General features: G+C 36.1%; 1 protein-coding gene across 17 annotated transcripts in view; it reads left to right on the top strand.

Annotated features, from left to right (window-relative positions):
- Positions 1-19,857, top strand: part of LOC307192094 (uncharacterized protein) — an 868,937-nt gene that overhangs the window by 223,422 nt on the left and 625,658 nt on the right. For all 17 annotated transcript variants that reach the window (XM_079932631.1, XM_079932629.1, XM_079932628.1 and 14 more), the window contains one exon: positions 1,581-1,645. The gene's annotated coding sequence lies outside the window, so the exon portion shown is untranslated. The remainder of the gene's footprint in view (positions 1-1,580; positions 1,646-19,857) is intronic.

The following is a 19,857-nucleotide window of genomic DNA, read 5'->3' as shown; positions in this document are numbered from 1 at the left end:
ACCAGTAATCTTTTTTTTTTTAAATCACTGAGTAGTATTCCATTGTATGAATTGTGTGAATATGCCAAAACGTACTTATCTATCCATCCACCTTATGATGGATGTTTGGGTGGTTTCCAGTGTGCTGCAATTTTGAATAAATGTACTGTGAATACTTACGTGTATATATTTTTTGTGGACTTATGTTTTAGGTTCTTTACGGTAAATATCTACGAATGGAATTGCTGAATTATGTGGTACTCATATATTTAACTTTGTAAGAAAGTGTCAAAGAGTTTTCCAAAGTGGTTATGTTATTTTATACTGGCATAAGCTATGTATGGAAGTTCTCATTGCTCTCCATCCTTGCCAATACTTGAGATTGTCAGTTTGTTTTAATTTATGAGTGTGCGGGGTATCTCAGCATGGTTTAATTTGCATTTCTCAGATGACTAATGATGATGAGCAACTTTTCAAGTGGCTTATTGGCCATTGATATCCTTTCTTTTGTGAAGCATCTGTTCAAACATTTTGTCTATTTTTAATTTAATTGGGATTTTTGTCTTTTTATTATTGGGTTGTAACAGATTTTTGAAAAAAATATATTCTGGATACAAACTTTTTGTCAGGTATGTTTATTAGAAATATACTGTCCCAGTCTGTAGCTTGCCTTTCATTTTCATAAGTTTCATATGAAGAGCAGATATTTTTAAATTATGTGAATTCCAGTTTATTAATTTTGTTATGGTTCTTTTTATGCCCTACATAAGATTTCTTTGTCTATCCAAACATCAGAAGATTTTTTTCATATTTATCCTAGAGTCTAATAGTTTTAGCTTTTGTAATTAGGTCTCTAATTTTTATGAAATGAATGTTTTATTTAGTATAAGGGTTGAGATAGTTATATTTCTATATAGATATCCATTTGCTTTTTCAAAATTTGTTAAAAATACTCATTGAATGAATTTGGCAACTTTTTCAACCATCAATTTCCCAGATAGGTGAGCCACTGGTTCTAAACTATCTACTGTTTCGAATTGAACGACATGTTTATCCTTACCATTAACACACTGTTTCAATTACAGTAACTCTACTTTAAAAACAGCTCTTTGCTATTTAAAATTCTTTACTTTTCCTAATAAAGTTGAAATCAGCTTGTCAAATACTACAAAAAAGCATACCGAGAGATTATGGTTAGAATTGCACTGAATTTATAGTACAATTTAGAGAGAACTACCATTCTAATTTATTGAGTTTTCCAATTCATAAACGTGATATGAGTATCTATTTATTAAGGTCTTTATCTCAATAATCTTTTGTAACTATAAATATACAGGTCTTGTAAATATTTTTAAAATTATTAATATATCGTTTTTAGTATTATTAAAAATGGTATTTGTGAGATTCATTTTTCTGTTGTTTACTCAGTATATAGAATACAATTGACTTTTACATATGGCTTTTGCATCCCACCAAATAACTGGAAAGCCTTGATAAATTTGCTTTTTAGTTATTGTTGTTTTTCTCCCTAGATTATTTGATTGTCGAAAGTAAATTACAATATAATCAATGAATAAAAACATTTTTGCATCTTCTTTCAGATATTTATGCCTTGTGTCTTTTCGCACCTTAATTCACTGGCAGGCATTCCTCGTACCAAGTTGAGGTAAGAGCAGTCATCTTTACTTTGTTCTTTATCTTAAGGAGAACATATTATGTGTTTTACAATTAATTGTGACAGTAGCTGTAGGTTTTCATTAGATACTCTATCAGTTTTGAAGAGTTACTTTCTATTGCTAGTAATTTTTTAATCGATGGATATTAAATATTATCAAATGCATTTTCTGCAACAATTTTGACTATGGCTTTTCTCCTTCATTCTGTTAGTATGGTGAATTTCATTGTTAATATGTGAATTTCATTTGCATATTTGGAAAACCCCATTTGGTCATGATGCATATTTCTTTCACCATAATGCTGGATTCAGTTGGCTAATATTTTGTTAAGAATTTTGGCATCTATGTTTATAGGAACTATAGGTCTTTAATTTTTCCTTCTTTGCTTTGTTTTGTTTTATTTTTGGTCTGATTTTTCTATCAGGGAGATAGGGTAAAATGTCTAATACAATATACCAGCAAACCCTTCTGTGCATACTGTTTTCTGAGTGACATTTTAAATTGTGAATTCAATCTATTTAGTAAATATAAACTATTCTGGTTTTTTAATGCTTCTTATTTCTGTTTGTGTCTTAGGAAGAATTTGCCCTTTTGGTTATAATTTGCCAAATTTCTTGGTGTAAAGTTGTTTATGATATTACTTGTTATCCTTATACATTGTGTAGTATCTGTAGTGATATCTTCTATTATATTTCTAATATAAATCATTGTGTTTTCATTGTGTTTTTTTTCTTAATGTGTCTAACAATATGTATATAAATATTATGGACTGTTTTAAAAATCCAGCTTAGTTTAGTTGATATACTGTATTGTTTCCCTGTTTTTTACCTCCTTGGTTTCCACTCATTTTTATTTCTTCTTCCTTGTATTTACCTTGTGTTTAATTTACTCTTTTTCCCCCGATACTTACCATCTTTTGATTTTTAACATCTAAATTTCCTCTGGAATATTTAGAGATATGTTATTTAATTTGGTAAAATTTGAGGATTTTTCAGAAATACTTTTATAACCTAATATCAGAATTGACATCATGCGTGTCCTGTTTGTGGTTACATATTCCATTTCTAGTACAGTGTTGGAATGGACTATAAAAGGATGTGAATTTCAGAAAGTAGAAGTCACTGGGGACTATCTTTGAGGATGGCTACCACAGGTGCATACATATTCCACACTATATCTTCAGGATGAATTGACCTTTTTCATTATATAAGATCTCTCTTTATGTCTGAAAATATTTCTTGTTCTGAATTGCACTTCATCTTATATTAACATAGATACTCTAGCTTTTTTATGATTAGTGTTTTCATGTTATATGTTTTATGTACTTCGTTCAAAATATCTGTGTCTTTGTATTTAAACTGAGTTTCTTATGGACATTATAAAATTGGGTCTTGATTTTTAATTCAGTTTGTTTAGACCATTTACAATTATTGTAATTACCAATATGATTGAACTTAATGCTACAATGTTGTTATTTGTTTTCTGTAGTTCCTACTGTTCTTTGTTCATTTTTATCCCTTCTTGCCTTCTAATTGATTGACTAATTTTAGTGTTCAGTTTTATCTCCATTATTGTCATTTACTTAGACTGTATCTTCATATATATTATACCACTTAACATACAATGTAGAAATCTTTCTATTTCCCCCTCTTCTCTTTTGTGCTGTTGCTGTCATATGTTTTATTTCTCTGTATGTTATTAATCTCAGACACATTGATGTTGTTTTTTTTGCTATAAACAGTCAATTATCTTTTAAAGTACTTTAAAATGAGAGAAAAAAATATCTTTTTTTTTTTTCCAGTGTATTTACCATTTCTGGCAGCCTTCATTTCCTTAGTGTGAATCCAAATTTCCATTTAGGTCATTTATAGATTCAAGTGTCCATTTGGATCATATTTCTTCAGTCTAAAGAACTTCCTTTATCTTTCTTGGTAGTGCATGCCCTTGTCTACTAGTTCCGTCATCTATGTGGATTCTAGGTCTTTTTAAAAAAATGGTTTTTATCTTTAATATTGGTCATATTTTCTTGCTCCTTCACATATCTAGTAATTTTTTATTGGATGCTAGACAGTATAATTATTATATTGTTGAGTTCCTGAATTTTTTGTTTTCTTTAAAGAGTGTTGAATATTATTTTGAAAAATAATTAAGTTGTCTTGTTGATCAGCTTGATTATTAGGTTTATTTTTAAGTTTCTTGTGGCAGCTATAGTGCAGTTTTTAACTCTATTCTAGTGCTAGTTTGGCCTTGCCCATCTGAGGTATCTACCAAAATCCTGCATGTTCATTGAAGTCTTTCCACTCCAGCTACTTAAAACTTAAACATATCCCAGCCCTGTGTGAGCTCTTAGAATTTTTTAGTTCACAGTTCCCCATAGTAGTTCTTTTTCTAATACTTCTTTGCCGAGCCTCAAGTCATCTCACAGTAACATATGTGCACCTTAGAATTCAGGAAAAAAAAAAAAAAAGAACTTCTAGGGGACTTTATGGAAACATTTATTTGCATATCTCCCTCCTTCCTAATATTGTGCCCTACAAATTCCAGCCAATCCAGCTTGACTGAACTTTGAACTTTATCTCTTTAACTTTGCAAGGGTGCTATGATTTGGTTGGGTTCTCCTTCCAAATTATGCCTTTAAACAGAAAGTCAGGGAAATTATAGAATGTACCCCATTTTTCTTGTTTCAGTGATCGCAGCCCAGTGGTCTAATATCTGAGAACAACAATTTCATATGTTTTGTTCAGTTTTCTAGTTGTTTACAACAGGAAGTCATGTCTGATCTATGTACTTCCACATGGCCAAAGTAGAAGTTCTTTTTATTTTTAAATTTTGACCAAATTTTAAGTTCAGTGAACCTAAATTATGCAGAATATTAACTGATAATTGTATTTTGCAGTATTCATTTTTGGGGAAATCTAAACAACTACAGCTGAAAGGGACTACAGCAGATGGTAGATGAGAGGAATTTATTAGCTAATCAGTGTCATAAGCTTCAGTGCTGTCCCCTGCATGGAAGTAACATTAGCCTAGGTAAATATAATTCACTGAATTTTAAAATAGTCTCTTGAGATTTCTATATTATCAACCAACCAAAAAATGGAGATGGAATATTCCATTAACGTTTAAATAAAATTTTTTTTCAGGAAAACCATTAATGGAGTATTTATAATATAGCAACTCCAGTCCTTTACATTATGACAAATTTAATAAAGAAAAGAACCAAAAGCAAGAATGAAGAAAACTAGAAAGAAAGGACATAATGGCCTCTGAATGAGATTACAGAAATAATAAAATATATGATGAATATGGGGCAAAGAAAGGAGGAGCAGAATTTTAAAAAGAAAAAGAAAAAAATTAGGGAACACTTTAACCAAGATATTCAGAAATGAATTACTTAACTACAAAATTCTATCCATTCCATTTGTGAAACATTCACATGGTGTGACTTGAAGCTCCCTGTAGAGAGAGGTGAGAGAAGACAGCAGGTTCGTAGGAAGGAAGGCAGGTCAGACTTAGCAGAAAGAACATGAGTGAAGCATGAAAGTAAGAAAGTGCAAGGTAAGTTCTAGGAATGAAAATAAAACCAGTTTGGCTACAATGAGGGGGAGTACTATAACATAGACTGGAAAAGATAAGATAAATTGGGGCCAGATTATATAGGCCTTTGAATACCAGGCTGAGGATTTGCTGTTCTTTTTGGTTAAAAATGGGGAGTCACTGAAGGTTTTTGAGTAGGGGAGTGAACTGACCTTTGGGTCAATTACTCTGGCTGCAATGTGTAAAGTAGATTGGAAGAGGGAGAGAATAAAAGTGAAGAGACACCCTGGGAGGCTATTGAATTAGATCAGGTGACAAGTAATGAGAACCTGAACTATGGGAGTAGCAGTAGGACTGGAAAGAAAAGGATGAATTCAAGATATCTTTCATGGGTCAAATCTATGGGGCATAGTAACTAATGAGATCTGAGGGAACTGTTAAAAAAGATTCCGAGATTTTTTAAGCCTGAGTTACTGAGTAAGTAGGGAAATAAGGAGAGAAAGCAGGTTTGAGTGGTTGTAGGTATATGTGTGGGGGATATTGGTGGTGGTGGTTTTTGTGGTGGGTTGTTTATGCAGAGGAAGTGATGAGATGGATTTTGATATGCTATCCTTATAAGTAGTGGAGGGTAGCAATTTTCAGAAAAAGAAATAGAATAATTTAATTCTAGTGTTAGAAGGACTGCACTTAGTGTGTAGTTGGCACTCAATAAATGTTGACTGAACCAGTCTTTATTAATTTCAATGGACATTTTTTACTCATTCACTAAACAGATATTTGTTGAACAAATACTATATGCCAGGTACTGGTCTAGATAATGAGAGGTATCATAGTTTTCAATAAAAATGATGTCTCCCTTATGGGTAACTGGGAAAGTCTGCTGGGAAAGAGACGATTAAATGAGTATTTACAATAAACAACGTAGGTATTGCTTTAGCTAAAGCACCACTTGATATGCAAGAAGACAGCAGGGACCCTTCCAAATGTAGGATGCTCAAGGAATGTTTCTCAAAAGAATATCTGACTCAGCTGAAAGGCTGAGTAGGAATTAGCTAAGTGAAAAGGGGTGGGAGGGAGTCCAGATAGAGGGAACCTCAATTGCTACAGGCCAGAGTGATAAAGTTTCCGGTCTTTTGAGGAATTGAAAGAAGTTCATTATGGTTGAGCCATAGAGTATGAATAAAGATAGAGAATTAGGTGTGGGCCAGTTCATAAAGGGTCTTATCCATACCTTTATAAGGACTTTGTATTAAGAACAGTGAGAACTCACTGAAGGGTTTTAGCAGAGAAACAGCATGACCATATTTGCATGTTCTAAAGATTCATTAACTATACACTTGGAGCAAAAATATTTAATGTGCCCTCAGGAGTTCACATATAAACAAACAGAAGCAATGTAATAAGGTAAGGCCTACAATAATTTAAAATGCTATTTACACTAGCCTATACTCATTATACAAGTGTCAAGTTCTATAGGAACACAGCTAAGAGGACAATTGATATGTATAAAAAGGGAAGTGTTAAAGAAGACTTAAGGCCATTTTGAGGTGGGCCTGGAAAGTTAAATAGACCCTTGAAATAAATAGTTTAAGTAAATAGCCAAGTAACTTTTCATTTACAACTTTAAAAATCTCTCATTTGTGTCCAAATACTGCTTTTTCTGTCACCAAGTTCTGTCATATTGTTCATTTTTCAATTTGTATTTCATGTTGTTTGTTTGAAGTATAAAGGTATTTAAATACATGTGAGAAAAGTTACCTTATCCAGTCACTAACATACTCAAGTCACAACTGTCTTCCAAGTAGCAAAAAAGTATTTCAATATGTTAGCAATTGGTCCACCTTTGTCAGGAAGTACGCATTTTCTAACCATTAGCACCAGAAGTAAACTCGAGTCTGTCTTGTCCATCTGTCCCCTGGAAATTTGGCTCACTTCTCTGCCTTTCCCAGATCCCTTGCGATTAGGCTATTCATGTGACTTGAGCTCAGTGGAATACCTCAATGGATCCTACTTCCAGACTTAGACTGGTAAAGGTCCTGCAAGAATGTTCACATTTTTCAATCTTCACTCATTGGTTTGCTTAATGCAGATGATGCAACAGAGGACTCCATAGAGGCCCCAGGGCATGATGGGGTCACAACATAGAAGGAGCTTGGGTGACTGCGTCACAGCTTGGAAGACAGCTGTCTATCTATAAGCATCACTCAGCCATCATTAGACTATAGAGAAATTTTGTTCTTAGATTCAAGCCTCTGAATATTGGGAGTTGTTTGGGAGTTGAAAATTGGGTTCAAGTCACTGAAATTTGGGAGTTACCACAGCTAGTGTTAATTACCTTGACTAATACAGTCCTGTATTATTTCTTCAGTGCTTCTAGAAACTTGAGTGCTGCTCCGGGCCTTCAGTCTCTGATATGAGACTTTACTGCTAGAACTCCCTGAGATTTTCTCCCCTACCAAGGATGTAATATCTACTACTCTTTACATAGTCAATGAGTATAGTATCAGTGCTGATTCTTAGGAACTTTGGCTAAATCTTAGAGTACTCAGACAAGTTTGTAATGCCATTTAGTAATTAGTCTAGCTAATGTTCATTGAACAGACGGTAAATCAAATGATGTATATTTTCTGCCTTGGTGTGCCAGACGTTAGATTATGTGGTTGGTAGTTTTTGCCTTGTTGTTCTTATAGGATAATAATACCAGAGAATAATAAAGGAATTATCTCTTACAGCAAAGTAGGCTTATCTTGACATAAGACACAGCACTACTTTTTGTAGCTACAAACATTATCTGGTGAAAAACGCTTATTAAAGAGATAATGGGTTGCTCAGTATTACCTGGTTACAAATAGATGTGGGACCAGAATTAGTATTAGCTGTCATAGATCTTTCTCAAATAACTAGGTATATAAGTATATTGTTAAGAAAACTAAAATTTTAAGTGTACAAGATAATTTTTTTCTAGCCAAAGCTTTTCAGAAAATATCACACTTTGCATTTAGATCCAATAAGAAGACCTAAAAGCCTACCCAGGTCTTCATCATTCTCCCATTCAGCATCATGTATGGTTAACTCATGCAGGCCTGAGTTGGAAACCCTGTTTGATGCCTACTGACTCTTTGATAGACCCTGGGCAATTTACATAACCTCTCTCAGCCTCATGAAATAATAGTACCTTATGCTTCTGCCCTTGCTCCCCTGCAGTTCTTTTTTTCAACACAGCAGCCAGACTGATCCCATTAAGACATTTAAGTCAGATCATTTTATGACTTTGCTCAAAACTCACCAATGGCTTTTCATCTCACTAAGAACAAAAGTCAGTCTTTATAATGGTCTACAAGGCTCTATATGTGATTGGATAAATGTCTGACCTCATTTTCTATTCCTCTCCATGTTCACTCTGTTCTAGCCCACCAGCCTTCTTGCTAGTTTTAAAAATTGCCCAGTGGAAAACAGGGTGTAAAAACATACCTGGTTTCTATCTCCTCGGCAAGACTATTATTTCTGATGATATTCTGAGAGTTTCTATAATCTTCAGAGTAAACTAATAATAATAATGATAATTATTTTATTGCGCTTTTCATGTAACCAACATGATGTCATTCAGTCTTCATGGACACCCACCCTAAGGGGTGGTAATAATACCTAATGGTTTGGGAGTGCAATCTGGAATCACACTGAGTGGGTTCACATTTTCCTTCCACCAGTTATTGACTGTGACTTTGGGCAAGTTACTTAATCTGTCTGTGTCTTAGTTTCCTCATATGTAAAATGAGATTAAAATAGTACCTATCTAGTAGAGATGTTATTAATATTTGTAAAGTGGCTAGAAGAAGCTTGAGCACATAGCATAAGGGTTTGCTAAATATTTAAATAAAAATGAATTCTTATTTTTTGTGCCTCAATTATATTATCTGTAAGATGGGGATAACCATATAGGATTTATTGCACAGGATTTTTGTGGGAATTAAATGAGATAGCATGTATGAATTATAAAACAGTGCCTGGCACATGGTAAGCTGTCAGTAAATGTTAGCTATTAATATTTTTATCATCATAAAAACATGGAGTTTTAGACAGATTAACTGAAATGTGCCAGGTTACACAACCTAAGAACAGCTGAGTTGTGTCTTTGTCCAAGACTACCTTTAACCACAACCATAAAAAGTTATAAGCATATTTTGTTGGTGAGTCTCCATCATTCAAGTGAGGCATGAAAACTTTCACTTTCTTTTTCTTTACATATGATGGTGGATATTTTTGTTGTGTAGTAAGCTTTAAAAATCCATCCATGTTGTTATTGTTTCCTCTTCTCAATTTGTTGATATAGCCTCATTTCCAGTGTTTAGATTGTAGCTATGTAGATAAAGAAGAAGCAAGAGCTCACTGGAAATTTGTCGAGATTGGAGAGTACCAAATCCGAATTTCTCCTCACATGGAATGTTTTCCTCTCCTTTACCATGACTTCATTCTCAGTTGCCAAACTATATCACACAGCACAAGAGTTTTGCTGGACTGGAGAAGGCTGGGGGTCATTGGACAGTCTTACAGAAAACATCTGGGGGTACTGATCCATGTGGATGTAGCTAAAGCAGTCATCCTGATTTCAGAACTGCAGACGCCTCCCATCCTTTCCTTTTTGTGTATTTGTTTCTTTTGAATTTGTGATGTTCACTTCTGATAGACAGGAGAGAAATTGTTAGAGCACTATAATATCAGTAAGCTAGGTTATTTCCAAATCATTAATTCTATGTTTCTCATCCTTCATTTGTTCAACCACAAAACCCAACAATAAACTACATCCCCAAAGGAACAGTATCGCAAAACAACTCTAGGTAAGCAAAGGCAGCCAAGTATATGTTTTAGAATGTTTTCAGAAGGAAACATCTGCAAAATGTTTGTGCAGTGGGAATAACACAAGGGTTTACATGATAATTGTGCAGCTTATTTTCTTTTCTGGCAATGAGGAAACACCCATGCTGCAGCATATTTAAAAATATTTGTGTATTTCAGCTACATTTTCATTGGCAATGGACACACAACCACAGTAACCAGGATCAATCAACATTCTGTTTTCCAGCTGTTGCGCAAAATGTGTAATCAAGTCACAGAAATGTATTTGGATCCACGTATATGCATTCTTTACTTTTTCATTCTGTCTCATGAAGCATTCTACTGGAAAAACTGGACACATTTTGGATATCCAAATTAGAAATAATTTAAATGGAATGGGTGTCTCTGTTTTATAAAACAAGTCCCATAAAGAGGAAAAGCACTAGTTGGGAGATTGGGATTGACATATATACCCTAATATGTATAAAATGGATAACTAATAAGAACCTGCTGTATAAAAAAATAAAAAAGCATAATTTCCAATTAAAAAAAAAGAGGAAAAGCACTATTTAATTCATAGAGAAAGGAGGCTGTCCTCAGGAATTTGTATTTAAAGAAAACATATGATTTGCTAGTAGTACTATGTAGTAAACAATAATGTGTAATTCTGGAAGTTTCTAAATTCATAAAGTCCTTGTCAAAAAAAGAAAATGAAAGAGTCCTCAGTTCAACTCTACATTGAGGCTAATTGAAGGTCCTTAGCAAGTAGGAACTCTGTGTACATAGTGGTTAATCATGGGAAAAGAAGATGGAAACTTGGCTAATTCTCATTTTTTTCTATATAAAAAATAAGCATGCACATATAGGGGAAAGTGGAGGATAAAGATACATGATAAACAGTCACAGCTACTGAGAAGCTTATTACTTCTAAGCCACATATTCACAAGTAAAGTCTCTATGATTATATAAGTTCAGTGATGAGTGAGATTTGGGAGATAGTCCAGCAGAAACATTGTTCAAGGTTCCAGTCCCAAATATTACTGGAGCAAACTGAAGTAAACACCATTTAATTCAGATTTTTTACATCTGATTCATTATATGAATATCAAAATGTAACACGGTCCTGTTGCCACCAAAGCAGAGAGGGCCTCTGAGTAGAAATGTGAACACACTGTTCATTGGCTCCTGCTTATCTCTGTGGTGATAAGTACGTGCTTGTTGCCTGACAAACCATGGCCAGGCTCCCAAACCAGAGATTAGACAGCTAGCACTCACCTAGAGTCACCAGCCCACAGTGGGATACTGAAACCCAAAGATGAACAGCTTAGTGATATTTACCAACAAAGACCAATTAATTAAATGAACTACTTGGTTAATTAATTAACTGAATCTTTATCCCCTAAAATTGTAGGTAGATTTGGAAAAATAAAAGAAAATCAAACAGAAACTGAGAATTACTGAAAAGTAGAAATCGTTTTGAAAATATAAAACTAGGGAAAATGCACCGTTAAGCACATTTTGAATGGGATTTTGTTATTAGATCAGTGAATGTTCCCTCTATTCTTAGTGATTTAGAGAAGCTAGTGTTACCAATTCCGAATCAGTAAACTTTTGTTATATTCTGTGTATGTAATGAATTGTTTTCAACAGAATATTATTAATATAAATTAAATTCCTCACTTCCCTCTCTTTTCTACTCACCCTCCTCCTTCACCAGTAATTTGTTGAACAGATTTAAAGAGCTTGTGACCTCAGGTGCCTACAAGGACCAGTGAGGTGACATAAGGAGTTAAGCAGGCTTGGTAGGGGCCGTTTTCTTCTGGACACCACATCTGTCGTCAAAGTGGGGTGAGCTGATTTAGCCTCGTCATTTGTTGCTTTGCAGATATTTGGGCACTTGATAAAGCTTCTGAGTTTATTTTTATTAAAAGCTAGAAATTTGGATTTTTTTATTTGAACACACATTTTAAATGTTATCAACTAATAAAAACACTTTATAAACTACTCTATAGGTAGAACAGTACATGTTTTCTGGCTGATTCAGCAACTTGTGACAACATATTTTGATCTTGACCAATTCATGAGGTCTGTACTACTCCTAGGAGACCACACAAAAAGGCACCTAATCTAATCTAGGGATTGTTGGTAGGTGTATCAGTTACGATCAGCAGGGTTATGCTGTGATAACAAAGAGCCAGAAAGTTTAGAGGCTTGCAGTAACAAAGGTTTATTTCTCTCTTGTGCTCTATGTTCATAATAGGTAAAGAAGGAGGTTTTGTTTGTCATAGACACTGGGAATGATGAAACAGCCTCTATCTGAAACATAGAGTAGAGGGAAAAGAGACAAGGAAAACCTCACATTAGCTTTTCTAATGACACGCAGCATTTCGGTTTGTATGTCATTGGCCAAAGTTAGTCACATAGAGTTTAGTAAAGAATTTGGCCTTCCCCAAAGAGAGGTTTGGCCTTTCCTTCAGCTTCTGATAGGAATGTCTTTGTTTAGGGTGAGCGCTGGCTACATCTGACAATTTTAGGGCGGGTGATGGCCACATCAGAAATATCAACCTTGTGATTTAAGGTGTGAGTTTTGGGTCATGCAGTATTAGTTTACCTAAGGACTGAGTTCAACCACTTGGCCAATCAATCTATCATGCCTGTGTAATGAAGCTCCAATAAAGACTCTCGACTCGAATCTTAAGTGAGTGTCCCTGCGTGTTGTCGCACATTGACACTGAAAGGGTAATGGGTCCCAAGGACAATGGAAGCCTTGCATTTGGAACCCTCTCAGACTTTCTTCTTTTGACTGATTTTCATCTGTATTCTTTCTCTGAAATAACCCCCGTGAGTACAGTAGTATTCAGTGACTTCTGTGAATCCTTGAGGGAATTATCAAATTTCACAGTGGTTTTGGAAATCCTAGAATTTGCAGTTGGTATCAGAAGTAAGGACAATATTGGAGGCTGTGCCCTAAAACTTCACAGTTTGGTTAAATCTGGACACCTAGTCATTTCTCAGTTCAGTAGGGTGGGATGTATAGAGTCCCCTCAAGGAGGAATAGCACAGGTAGGAAAACTGGAATATTTGTAAATTTTAATTCAATATACCACAGTGGACTTAAGGAAGAAAAATATAATTGCACTCAGTCATAAAGTATATACATGAGTCAATTGCACTCAGTCATAAAGGATATAGAGGAGTCAGCCTAGTATAGAAAGTTGAGAAGTTTGTGCCAGACCTAGGGGCAGAGTACACCTAACCATGAAGTGTTGGTACAGCATGATATGAGCAGAGAACTTACATACAGTTTTATATTCCAGAATTAATCAACGGGGAGTGGCAAGTCTGGGCCAGCAAGTCATGGTTAGCAAGATAAAGGTGTATAAGAATAAATAGGACTGATTGGGAAGAGAAATCTTGGATTAGGTTAGCATTATGAGGTCAGCAAGGAAACTGGGCATTAGGGGAAACCTCATCAAAGTAGATCAGTGTGTGAGAGACCACTCAGAGCAGAGTCTTGGAGAGAGCACCTCCATGGAGTAAGGCTTTTCGCCCTGGGCGCTCATCGTTATTCAGTCAAATGGGACCTGATGGTCTCAAGGGTTTGAAAATGCTGAGCAGAACTAATCATTCTTTTCTCACCAAGCTCTTTTTATTTTAGTTCATAAGTTTGGTCCCATTCCTCTGTGTAATTTAGACCTGTGTTGGGACACCCGGCTCCCTGGGTATATGGGTTTTGAAGAGATGCCCTGAAGTCCAAGTGGTAGAAACAGTTAACAGGTAATAAGTACTAAAAAAAAAAAAAAAAGGGCAAAAAGGGTTTTTTTTATCGAGACCATAAACCACAAAAGGTCATAGAAGCTCAAAGATTAATTAAGAGAGTAGATTTGACAGTGTGAGTTTTGGGGGTGGTGGATAAAGTGTTTAATTCTCCAGCCCAATCCCTTGGGAATAGTAACAAGAAGGAACCCTTCTTTACGTTGGAGAACACAGAGCAGACAAGACTAGTGCGTGACACTTACTACCAGGATCTCTAGCTAAGGTTTCTTCTACCAGAGTTGGTTGAGACCAATAGTGATCTTAGGTCAGAGTGATGCCCTGTTTCTGGCTCTAAGGCTTCCATAGGCTCATATAGGCTTGAAAGATCAGCCACATCTTCTAGGAGGGCCCATATGAGCCAAGTGAGGGTCAGTGTATCCAAAAGAGCCTGATTTGCTGATCTTAATGACCTTGGAAGCAGAAGTAAATTGAGTGGAAAGGTTCAGTGATTAGTAAGGTTTATGATGAGAAATTTGTTAACTCCGGTATGTTTTAGAATGGAAATGAGTCTCACTTAAAAGACGAGTTGACATGCAGAATACTTCATGGTATGACAGAATGGAACTGAGACAGATCAAGGTCCCAAAATGGAGCTCTCCCTCACAGGTACTAATGCCCTGTGGAATTAAGCATCTCTTCAATGGGCAGATGGATGATCAGGGCAGGTGAAAGATTTAAAATACCATCTATACACTGATGACTTCCTCATTCTTGACTCCGTCTTTGACTTTCTCGTGATCTCCAGACTTGTGTGTCCAGGTGCCTGCTCAACATCTATAAGGAGATGCCTAACTGGAACCTCAAACTTGGCATTTCCAAAACAGGAATATTTTTCAACTCTAACTAGAATTGGCTACATAATTTGCAGGGCCCAGTGCAAAATGAAAACGCAGGGCCTCTTGTTCAAAAAGTAGGAAAAAATGCCATTAAGATATTAAAACAGAAAGCTTTTTCCTTTTTTTCTGTGCCCTTACTCAATTTGTCATGGTGTTTCTTCATTTGCTATTTAATGTCATAGTCCTTCAAACATGGGAAAATAATCATGCATGAGTACAGACCATCACAGGGCCAGGAGAGATGGCAGCATCAAGAGTTACAGGCAGTGCCTGATCCAGGACAGGATGGTCAAGCCAGGCATCTCTCATTCTCATGGGTCACTGCCTTTCCAAAGGGTATTGCAGCCTCTATGCTGGGTCGTGCTGGCTATCTGGAAGTGGAATGGCCCGGGGATGCTGTAGAATGAGCATGTATGCTGGAGTGGAAGGTCTCAGAGGTCACTTCGTGGCTTCGTGAGGGCAAGACTGGGCATGACCTGGGGTATCTGTTAAGAATCCATCCTAGGGAAGAAGGATGTCAGCAGAAGTTATAATCACATGTGATTTGAGGCCCCAGTGTTCCATTGGACTTCATTTATAAAACACAAGATCAAAGATCCCTAAAATGCTCTTCCCCAGAATCTTCTTCTCAGATGTCACCTCCTCAGAGAGAAGTTCTGACTCTCCTATTTGAGATACTTTTTTCTCTGACACCAGGTGTGTAGTGTCTTTTCTTACACCAATAATCCATTTTCCAGTTCTCTGAAACCAGCTAGTACATGTCCAACAATTCAGTTCAATTCTGACACAAACTATCCAGAGTCAGCACAGAACCCTCAGGTGGAAGGGCTCAATCCCAGAAGACTGCCTTTCACTTCAGATGCCAGTTGCAATCCCAGGCCACCTGCACTTGTGACTGATCAGGTATAAATTGGGTCCCATGACCCTCTTCCTTAGATTCGATAATTTGCTAGAACAGTTCACAGAACTCAGGAAGACACTTATGTTTATTGTTTTATTATAAAGCTACAAATGACCAGCCAGATGAAGATGTATATCGGGCAAGGTCCCGAAGGATCCCAAGCACAGGAGTTTCTGTTCCCATGGAACTGGGGTGTGTTACCCTCCTGGCACGTGGATATGTTCCCCAACCTGGAAGCTCTCTGAACCTCTTCGTTCAGGAGTTTTTATAGAGCCCAACCTCCAGCTCCCCTTCCCCTTCCTGAAGGTAGGGAGGGGTGCTGAAAGTTCCGACTCTAACCACTTGGTCTTTCTGGTGACCCACCCCAGCCTGAGGCTACCTAGGGGCCCCATCCTAAGTCGCCTTATTGATATGAACTCAGGTGTGACTGAAGGTTGCTCATGGTGAATAATACAAGACACTCCTATCACTCAGGAAATTCCAAGCGTTTTAGGAGCTCTGTGCCAGAAACCAGGGACAAAGACCAAATATACTTTTGAATTATTCCACATCTATCAAAAATAGAAGCTTGCATTATTCTCTTTCCCTTTCTCAGCTTTATTTTTCCTCCTCACATTTAGCACAACTTTTAAATTAATAATTTATCTGTTTATATATGTATTTGCTGTATCTCCAAGTACACCAGCTCTAAGAAGTCAGAAACTTTGGCTGTCTTATCAACCTTTTTTATCCCCAGTGCCTAGAACAAGAGCACATAGTGAGCTCTCAGTAAGTATTTGTTGAATAAAAGAATATATAAACATGACTGTATATTTAACCTAAATTTACAGAATAAATAAAAATTTTACTGATTATACCCAGAAGTGACTAGATTAAAATTTTCATATTAGGTAGAAGTAGGACTTGGAATCAGAAATAAAATTCATCTATATGTTATATTTGCCTACTTGAATTTTCACCATTTAATTTATAGCCACCATGTCAACGTCTCTTTAAGTTCCTATAAGTACTGCTTCAATAACCTTGAACAACGGTTTACATTATATGTAAGATATTGTATTTGTTTTCTTTTACTGCTGTAACAAATTACCACAAATTTAGTGACAACACAAATTTATCATATTATAATCTGGAGGTCAGAAGTCCGGAATGGGTCTCCATGGGCTAAAATCAAGGTGTTGGCAGAGCTGTTTTCCTTCTGGAGGTTCTAAGGGACAGTCTGTTTCCTTGCTTTTTCTAGCTTCCAGAGCCTGCCTGCATTCCTTGGCTCATGGGCCCTTCCTTCGTCTTCAAGCCAGCAATGGCAGGTTGAGTCTTTCTCAAATTGCATTTCTCTTGCTTACTCTCCTTTTCTGTTCCATTTTTAAAGAGTCATGTGATTAGATGGAGCCCACCTGGATAATCCTGGACAATCTCCTATCAAAACCTTTAATTTTAACACATCTGCAAAGTCTCTTTTGCCTTATAAGGTAACATATTCAGAGGTTCTGAGATTAGGACTTGGGCATCTTGGGGGCCCAATATTCAGCCAACCACAGCTAGTAATTAGTGTTAGTGCCTGATGAATTATATTTTAAAAATAATTTTTAAAAGCCTTAGAAAAACTGTTACCAAGTCCAGGGACTATAGCAGTGAGGCAGCTAAACGAAGGCCACCAAGTGTGGATCTTGGTGCACAGGAGCGAATGTGCCCTGACTAAGGGATCCAGCAGTGTTTTAGTTCCAACAAATGACACCATGCAGAGACGAGAGCCCAGGGTGGTCAGTTCTTTCACTTTTTCAAGACAACCTGGAAATGCAAATTTATATGCAGAACCCCTGTTTTTTGGAAATGTTGGCAACAAGTCACATGATGTTTTTGAAACAATGCAGGCTAAAACAAAACATTCTATAATCTCACCCTGACCCCTGAGCCACCAGTGTGCTGCCTCAGTTCTGGATGACCAAGAGGAGCCCTCCTTTGTTAAGCTCTCCAACAGCCTTTTCATAGGCGCTTACTGTATGCCTGCCTACTGAGTTACATTCCATGTATTTAGGAGCTAATGTTTAAAATTTTAATTCATCAACCACTGTCTGTCTTTTGTGGCATGACATTATTTGGAATTAATTCATACACTGTTACATGGAATGAACATGTATTGCTAAACAGACATTTCATTAAAACAATTTTGTCTTTATTTACTCACTGAAGAAGATTTAATAAGTAACTATTTACTGAGCAAGTCCCTACCTATGTGAGGCACTATGGGGGAACATGAAGATAAATCATACAGAGTCCCCTTCTTCAAGGTACCTGTCATTAAGGGCTCACACGTTAAAATTTTGACAAAGACTATTGAACTTCAGTGGAAAAAAAAAAAGTTTACTTCTTTTGAGGAGAATTGAGTCAAAGACTTAAAGTATATGTAAGTTGAGCTTTAGGGAATTCCCTGGTGGTCCAGTGGTTAGGACTCTGAGCTTCCACTGCAAGGAGTACATGTTCGATTCCTAGTCGGGGAACTAAGGTCCCACATGCCGTGTGGTGTCGAGAGAGAGAGAGAAGAAATAAATATATTTTGTCAAAAAAAATCCCAATAAATTATAAGTTGAGCTTCAAGAATAGATACTAAATATTCCACTTCTCTTTTTCTTACAATTTTTTTTCTGTGTATAACTTGACAGTTGTCTTAAGGCCCTATGTTTATTTGGACCTAGCTACATGATTATGTCTAGATAACTTATTAATGGATGCAATTTTTAAAGGAGGTACTAACAATGAAAAATGAATAACTGATCAAAGAAATTAATTTTAACCCATATTTTTCTTATGCAGCTTTAGGAATGCTTAGATAGATGGAAAATATAGTGTATTGTCTTAGTATTTGAACCAAAAGTAAAAGAATAAGTGCTAGTGCAATGAGAAATGTTAAATGTGATGGGCAAGCCAGCTGAACAAACAGGCTGGAAATTTGTTTTATGAAACTCAACCTTACAGAATTTCACCCAATAAAACACATGGGCATGCAGTATTAATTTTTTTCTGTGTCTATGTATCATCACAAAAGGCCCTTTTTAATCATATTCTGGGTGCACATTTGGTCCCATTTGAACACAATTTATGAACACTTACTTTCTTATTTGAATTCTACCCTTTGACAAAATGGGCGAGTCCAAACATGGTTAACTGTTAATCTAGTACATATAGACCTGAATCTTAATGCAAAAGAACTCAAATTTCACCAGAACTCTACATACGGTGAAATTATAACCTATTTTATTTGGTTGTCCTCAGTATAAGTCCATATCCTTTTCAGACTTACAAATAAATACCTTTGAATACAACTGAAAGGAAATACAATTATATAACAGCAACTACAACAAAAATCTCAGACTACATTTTAATCATAAAAAACACAATAAAACAGGAGTTAGAAAAGCCATGTTTCTTTAACCTGTTGATTTCTCATTCTATAAGATCATCCCCAGAAGCCTGCGCTCTACCACTTTTCCCAACTCAGACATAGACCTGGCCTGAAATGAAGGAATACAGGGCAAAATGAATGAACTCATTGCTGCTTTGCCAAATAGACATTTAGATCTCTTTTTTGCCTCATTCTTTCCTATAACTTCCAAGGCATCTGCGAATGGAGTTAGACACAAATCCTTTGTAGTCAGTCGGCAAGTTTTGTCTATTGGGAGCAGCACAACTAAGTTATAATGCCCTTTGAGCAATTTAGTGTGTGTCACTACTATTTCCAGTACTAGGATAGTTTCCCTCTAAAAGATTTTTGGATGTCCTGCATCAAATCCTGACTGGACAATGTTTGCTTTACTTCCTACTTCCAGTTTAGTCTGCATTTTATCACACACAGGTGTTCCTGTACTTTCTATCCTTTAAATGTGTTGTTCTGGTAATCTTTTTAGAACTGTGTTTGTAAGCCCATAAGAATTCAAATAAAGACATTTTTATCTTGCCTTTAATAATAAGTTGTATATTTTAAACAAATGAATACTCATGTGTGACTCGTTCCTGCATTTACTGTTTTCAAAAAATAATGATAGCTGTTTGATTGGTGTTCATCAGTCCTCATCTGCTTCGTTAAAGCTGACTAGAGCCATCTACAGATCACAGTCGTTGAGTAGATCTACTGCAGTGGCAGGATTTAGCCAATTTACCAAACCGCAGTTTGCAGATTCTGCTGTTGCATGCTAGTGTAGACAATCTCTTTGAAGTTGGAATCCCTAGGGACAAGTTTGAGAGGGTGCTGAGTTGCTTCAAATAGTATCATATTTAACACCAG

This window comes from Stenella coeruleoalba, assembly GCF_951394435.1.
Source record: "Stenella coeruleoalba genome assembly, chromosome: 9".
In the NCBI taxonomy this organism is placed as follows: domain Eukaryota; kingdom Metazoa; phylum Chordata; class Mammalia; order Artiodactyla; family Delphinidae; genus Stenella; species Stenella coeruleoalba.
This window is presented reverse-complemented; position numbering and strand designations above follow the sequence as displayed.